Raw genomic sequence first — 7,500 nt, forward strand, 5'->3', positions numbered from 1 at the left:
CAGCTAGTGATGGCGGGGTGGAGAAGCAGGCAGCCTCCGTCAGCTGATGGCGGGGTGGAGGAGCAGAAGCCAGCCTCCAGCAGCTGATGGCGGGGTGCAGGAGCTGCAGCCAGCGTCCAGCAGCTGATGGTGGGGTGGAGGAGCTGCAGCCAGCGTCCAGCAGCTGATGGTGGGGTGGAGGAGCTGCAGCCAGCCTCCAGCAGCCAGCCTCCAGCAGCTGATGGCGGGGTGCAGGAGCAGCAGCCAGCCTCCAGCAGCTGATGGCGGGGTGCAGGAGCAGCAGGCAGCCTCCAGCAGCTGATGGCGGGGTGGAGGAGCAGAAGCCAGCCTCCAGCAGCTGATGGCGGGGTGCAGGAGCTGCAGCCAGCGTCCAGCAGCTGATGGTGGGGTGGAGGAGCTGCAGCCAGCGTCCAGCAGCTGATGGTTGGGTGGAGGAGCAGCAGCCAGCCTCCAGCAGCCAGCCTCCAGCTAGTGATGGCGGGGTGGAGAAGCAGGCAGCCTCCATCAGCTGATGGCGGGGTGGAGGAGCAGAAGCCAGCCTCCAGCTGGTGATGGCGGGGTGCAGGAGCTGCAGGCAGCCTCCAGCAGCTGATGGCGGGGTGCAGGAGCTGCAGGCAGCCTCCAGCAGCTGATGGCGGGGTGGAGGAGCTGCAGCCAGCGTCCAGCAGCTGATGGTGGGGTGGAGGAGCTGCAGCCAGCGTCCAGCAGCTGATGGTTGGGTGGAGGAGCAGCAGCCAGCCTCCAGCAGCTGATGGCGGGGTGCAGGAGCAGCAGCCAGCCTCCAGCAGCTGATGGCGGGGTGGAGGAGCTGCAGCCAGCCTCCAGCAGCCAGCCTCCAGCTAGTGATGGCGGGGTGGAGAAGCAGGCAGCCTCCATCAGCTGATGGCGGGGTGGAGGAGCAGAAGCCAGCCTCCAGCTGGTGATGGCGGGGTGCAGGAGCTGCAGGCAGCCTCCAGCAGCTGATGGCGGGGTGGAGGAGCTGCAGCCAGCCTCCAGCAGCCAGCCTCCAGCTAGTGATGGCGGGGTGGAGAAGCAGGCAGCCTCCATCAGCTGATGGCGGGGTGGAGGAGCAGAAGCCAGCCTCCAGCAGCTGATGGCGGGGTGCAGGAGGTGCAGGCAGCCTCCAGCAGCTGATGGCGGGGTGCAGGAGCAGCAGGCAGCCTCCAGCAGCTGATGGCGGGGTGCAGGAGCTGCAACCAGCCTCCAGCTGGTGATGGCGGGGTGGAGGAGCTGCAGCCAGCCTCCAGCAGCCAGCCCCCAGCAGCTGATGGCGGGGTGGAGGAGCAGAAGCCAGCCTCCAGCAGCTGATGGTGGGGTGCAGGAGCTGCAGCCAGCCTCCAGCAGCCAGCCTCCAGCTGGTGATGGCGGGGTGGAGGAGCAGCAGCAGACAGCCTCCAGCAGCCAGCCAGCCTCCAGGAGCTGATGGCGGTGTGTGGGAGCAGCAGCCAGCCTCCAGCGTTCAGCCAGCATCCATCAGCTGATGGCGGTGTGAAGGAGCTGCAGCCAGCCTCCAGCAGGTCATGGTGGGGTGGAGGAGCAGCAGCCAGCCTCCAGCAGCTGATGGCGGGTTGCAGGAGCTGCAGCCAGCCTCCAGCAAATGATGGCGGGGTGCAGGAGCTGCAGGCAGCCTCCAGCAGCTGATGGCGGGGTGCAGGAGCAGCAGGCAGCCTCCAGCTGCTGATGACGGGGTGCAGGAGCTGCAACCAGCCTCCAGCTGGTGATGGTGGGGTGGAGGAGCTGCAGCCAGCCTCGAACAGCTGATGGCAGGGTGCAGGAGCAGCAGCCAGCCTCCAGCAGCTGATGGCGGGGCGCAGGAGCTGCAGGCAGCCTCCAGCAGCTGATGGCGGGGTGCAGGAGCAGCAGCCAGCCTCCAGCTGGTGATGGCGGGGTGAAGGAGCTGCAGCCAGCCACCAGCAGCTGATGGCGGGGTGAAGGAGCTGCAGCCAGCCACCAGCAGCTGATGGCGGGGTGGAGGAGCTGCAGCCAGCGTCCAGCAGCTGATGGTTGGGTGGTGGAGGAGCAGCAGCCAGCCTCCAGCAGCTGATGGCGGGGTGCAGGAGCAGCAGCCAGCGTCCAGCAGCTGATGGTTGGGTGGAGGAGCAGCAGCCAGCCTCCAGCAGCTGCTGGCGGGGTGCAGGAGCAGCAGCCAGCCTCCAGCAGCTGATGGCGGGGTGCAGGAGCTGCAGGCAGCCTCCAGCAGCTGATGGCGGTGTGCAGGAGCTGCAGCCAGCCTCCAGCAGCTGATGGCGGGGTGCAGGGGCTGCAGGCAGCCTCCAGCAGCTGATGGCGGGGTGCAGGAGCTGCAACCAGCCTCCAGCTGGTGATGGCGGGGTGGAGGAGCAGCAGCCAGCCTCCAGCAGCCAGCCTCCAGCTGCTGATGGCGGGGTGGAGGAACAGAAGCCTCCAGCAGCTGATGGCAGGGTGCAGGAGCAGCAGCCAGCCTCCAGCTGGTGATGGCGGGGTGGAGGAGCTGAAACCTGGGTCGGACCTGGTCTGCAGCAGGGCCCATTACCACTCAGAAGCTGATGGCAGTGTGTGTTTAGGTCCCTGCGGGGTGGATGAGCTGAAACCTGGGTCAGACTTGGTGTGCAGCAGGGCTCAGCACCCTCCAGAAGCCGATGACAGTGTGTCTTTAACTCCCTGCCTGGTGGGAGAGCTGAAAGCTGGGTCGGACCTGGTCTTTAGCAGAGCTCAGCAGCCTCCAGAAGCTGATGGCAGTGTGTGTTTCATCCCCTGCGGGGTGGGAGAGCTGAAACGTGGGTCGGACCTGGTCTGCAGCAGGGCCCATCACCATCCAGAAGCTGACGGCGGTGTGTGTTTAAGTCCCTGCGGGGTGGGAGAGCCATAACCTGGGTCGGACCTGGTCTGCAGCAGAGCTCAGCAGCCTCCAGAACCTGATGGCAGTGTGTCTTTAATCCACTGCGGGGTGCAGGAGCTGAAACCTGGGTCGGACCTGGTCTGCAGCAGGGCTCAGCAGCCAGCAGAAGGTGACGGCAGTGTGTGTTTAGTTCCCTGCGGGGTGCAGGAGCTGAAACCTGGGTCGGACCTGGTCTGCAGCAGAGCTCAGCAGCCAGCAGAAGGTGATGGCAGTGTGTGTTTAAGTCCCTGCCTGGTGGGAGAGCTGAAACCTGGGTCGGACCTGGTCTATAGAAGAGCTCAGCAGCCTCCAGAAGCTGATGGCAGTGTGTGTGTTTTGGTCCCTGCGGGGTGCAGGAGCAGGAACCCGGGTCGGACCTGGTCTATAGCGGAGCTCAGCAGCCTCCAGCAGCTGATGGCAGTGTGTGTTTAATTCCCTGCCTGGTGGGAGAGCTGTAACCCGGGTCGGACTTGGTCTGCAGCAGGGCCCATCACCATCCAGAAGCTGATGGCAGTGTGTCTTTAATTCCCTGCGGGGTGGAGGAGCAGAAACCTGGGTCGGACCTGGTCTATAGCAGAGCTCAGCAGCCTCCAGAAGCTGATGGCAGTGTGTGTTCAAGTCCCTGCGGGGTGGGAGAGCTGAAACCTGGGTCGGACCTGGTCTATAGAAGAGCTCAGCAGCCTCCAGCAGCTGATGGCAGTGTGTGTTTAAGTCCCTGCGGGGTGGGAGAGCTATATCCCGGGTCGGACCTGGTCTATAGCAGAGCTCAGCAGCCTCCAGCAGCTGATGGCAGTGTGTGTTTAAGTCCCTGCGGGGTGGGAGAGCTGAAACCTCGGTCGGACCTGGTCTATGGCAGAGCTCAGCAGCCTCCAGAAGCTGATGGCAGCGTGCCTCTAAGTCCCTGCCTGGTGGGAGAGCTGAAACCTGGGTCGGACATGGTCTGCAGCAGGGCTCGGCAGCCTCCAGCAGCTGATGGCAGTGTGTCTTTAAGTCCCTGCCTGGTGGGAGAGCTGAAACCTGGGTCGGACCTGGTCTATAGCAGAGCTCAGCAGCCTCCAGCAGCTGATGGCAGTGTGTGTTTAAGTCCCTGCCTGGTGTGAGAGCTGAAACCTGGGTCGGACCTGGTCTATAGAAGAGCTCAGCAGCCTCCAGCAGCTGATGGCAGTGTGTCTTTAAGTCACTGCCTGGTGGGAGAGCTGAAACCTGGGTCGGACCTGGTCTATAGTAGAGCTCAGCAGCCTCCAGCAGCTGATTGCAGTGTGTGTTTAAGTCCCTGCCTGGTGGGAGAGCTGATATCCGGGTCGGACCTGGTCCACAGCAGGGCCCATCACCCTCCAGAAGCTGGTGGCAGTGTGTGTTTAAGTCCCTGCGGGGTGCAGGAGCAGAAACCTGGGTGGGACCTGGTCTGCAGCAGAGCTCGGCAGCCTCCAGCAGCTGATGGCAGTGAGTGTTTAAGTCCCTGCGGGGTGGGAGAGCTATATCCCGGGTCAGACCTGGTCTAAAGCAGGGCCCATCACCCTCCAGAAGCTGGTGGCAGTGTGTGTTTAAGTCCCTGCGGGGTGGAGGAGCAGAAACCTGGGTCGGACCCGGTCTACAGCAGAGCTCAGCAGCCCCCAGAAGCTGATGGCAGTGTGTGTGTGTGTGTGTGTGTTTAAGTCTCTGCCTGGTTGGAGAGCCGATACCTGGGTCGGACCTGGTCTGCAGCAGGGCTCAGCAGCCTCCAGAAGCTGATGGCAGTGTGTCTTTCATTCCCTGCGGGGTGCAGGAGCAGAAACCTGGGTCGGACCTGGTCTATAGCGGAGCTCAGCAGCCTCCAGCAGCTGATGGCAGTGTGTGTGTTAAAGACCCTGCGGGGTGGGAGAGCTGAAACCTGGGTCGGACCTGGTCTGCAGCAGGGCTCAGCAGCCCCCAGAAGCTGATGGCTGTGTGTGTTTAAGTCCCTGCGGGGTGGGAGAGCTGAAACCTGGGTCGGACCTGGCCCGCAGCAGGGCCCATCACCCTCCAGAAGCTGATGGCGGTGTGGGTTTAAGTCCCTGCGGGGTTGAGGAGCTGAAACCTGGGTCGGACCTGGTCTGCAGCAGGGCCCATCACCATCCAGAAGCTGATGGCTGTGTGTGTTTAAGTCCCAGGGGGGTGGGAGAGCCATAACCTGGGTCGGACCTGGTCTGCAGCAGGGCTCAGCAGCCTCCAGTTGCAGATGGCAGTGTGTGTTTAGTTCCCTGCGGGGTGCAGGAGCTGAAACCTGGGTCGGACCTGGTCTATAGCAGAGCTCAGCAGCCTCCAGAAGCTGATGGCAGTGTGTCTTCAATTCCCTGCGGGGTGCAGGAGCTGATACCTGGGTCGGACCTGGTCTGCAGCAGGGCCCATCACCATCCAGACGCTGATGGCAGTGTGTGTTTAAGTCCTAGTGGGCTGCAGGAGCTGAAACCTGGGTCGGACCTGCTCTATAGTAGAGCTCAGCAGCCTCCAGAAGCTGATGGCAGTGTGTCTTTAAGTCCCTGCGGGGTGGGATAGCTGAAACCTGGGTCGGACCTGGTCTGCAGCAGGGCCCATCACCATCCAGACGCTGATGGCAGTGTGTGTTTAAGTCCTAGTGGGCTGCAGGAGCTGAAACCTGGGTCGGACCTGCTCTATAGTAGAGCTCAGCAGCCTCCAGAAGCTGATGGCAGTGTGTCTTTAAGTCCCTGCGGGGTGGGATAGCTGAAACCTGGGTCGGACCTGGTCTGCAGCAGGGCCCATCACCCTCCAGAAGCTGTTGGCAGTGTGTCTTCCATTCCTAGTGGGGCAGGGGAGCAAAGACCTGGGCAGAGGAGCGCCTGTCTGCATCCGATCCGGCCCCTCAGCAGCCCGCCGTGAGCCTTAGAGAACCCCCCCCCCCCCCCAGCGGGCTCCAGGAACCGGGCCCTGCGTCGGACCCAGCTCAGTAAGGCCCTCCCTCGGGCCCTGCAGCAGGTGGCCCCGTCTATGCAGTCGAAAACCCCGCGAAAATCGGTGTAGAAACGCCCGAGAGGCGTGGTGCGGTTCCCCCGGCCGGTACCGGGTCCGGACCGGTCCGGAAGTCCACCCAGAACACTGCCTGGGGCTTCTGGGCGGCTCCCCAGGCGCAGGCAGTCGAAAACCGCGTGAAAATCGGTTCAGAATTGACAAAACGGCGACCTCGTCGCTCCAAAAACTAAGTCCAAACTAAGCCTTTCGCTTATCGCTTAACGCTTAAGGCGGTCGGCCTTATGGCCAGTAAATGAAAAGTGCCTGCGCCCCTGGAGGTTTTGGAAGGTGCGAGCGATGACCATGCTCGGGTTAGTAGGTGAGGCCATCGGAAAACCAGCGTGAGTTGGCGGGTTTGGGTGGCAATCTATTCCAGGCAGAGTCGACTATCTCTGGGCATCAATTTTGGGATTTTTCCGGCTCTGGTTCTGGGAGAAACGCAGGGGCAAAGTGCACGAGCCGCGGCCGATTTTGGTGGCCTGTCCCTGGGCACAAAGTCTGAGGAGTGTGGGCCTGGTTCTCCGAAAAATACCAGTCTGCTGGAGCTCACTCCCATGGCTCCAGGGGGCACGGCACACCCCCCGGTAGCCGACCAAAGTGCTCTACTCGGGCCAGACTCGGACCCACGACCCGGGGTGAGAACCACAACTACTGGTCATCCTTTTGACCTCCAGGGGGCGCGGCAGAGCCTCCCCAGTCCGACGCAAGTGCCCCACTTGGGCCATACTCAGACCCACGGCCCGGGGCGAGAACCACAACTACTGGTCATCCTTTAGACCTCCAGGGGGCCCGGCACAGCCTCCCTAGACCGACACAAGTGCTCCACTTGGGCTGTACTCTGACCCAAGTCCCGGTGCGAGAACCACAACTACTGGTCATCCTTTAGACCTCCAGGGGGCCCGGCACAGCCTCCCTAGGCCGACACAAGTGCTCCACTTGGGCTATACTCTGACCCAAGTCCCGGGGCGAGAACCACAACTACTGGTCATCCTTTTGACCTCATGGTCATCCTTTAGATCTCCAGGGGGCCCGGCACAGCCTCCCTAGGCCGACACAAGTGCTCCACTTGGGCTATACTCTGACCCAAGTCCCGGGGCGAGAACCACAACTACTGGTCATCCTTTAGACCTCCAGGGGGCACGGCACACCCCCCGGTAGCCGACCAAAGTGCTCTACTCGGGCCAGACTCGGACCCACGACCCGGGGTGAGAACCACAACTACTGGTCATCCTTTAGACCTCCAGGGGGCCCGGCACAGCCTCCCTAGTCCGACACAAGTGCTCCACTTGGGCTATACTCTGACCCAAGTCCCGGGGCGAGAACCACAACTACTGGTCATCCTTTAGACCTCCAGGGGGACCGGCACAGCCTCCCTAGACCGACACAAGTGCACCACTTGGGCCATACTCTGACCCAAGTCCCGGGGCGAGAACCACAACTACTGGTCATCCTTTTGACCTCATGGTCATCCTTTAGACCTCAAGGGGGCACGGCAGAGCCTCCCTAGTCCGACACAAGTGTCCCACTTGGGCTATACTATGACCCAAGTCCCGGGGCGAGAACCACAACTACTGGTCATCCTTTAGACCTCAAGGGGGCACGGCAGAGCCTCCCTAGTCCGACACAAGTGTCCCACTTGGGCCATACTCAGACCCACG

This window comes from Nothobranchius furzeri, unplaced genomic scaffold, assembly GCF_043380555.1.
Source record: "Nothobranchius furzeri strain GRZ-AD unplaced genomic scaffold, NfurGRZ-RIMD1 Scf086, whole genome shotgun sequence".
NCBI lineage: Eukaryota > Metazoa > Chordata > Actinopteri > Cyprinodontiformes > Nothobranchiidae > Nothobranchius > Nothobranchius furzeri.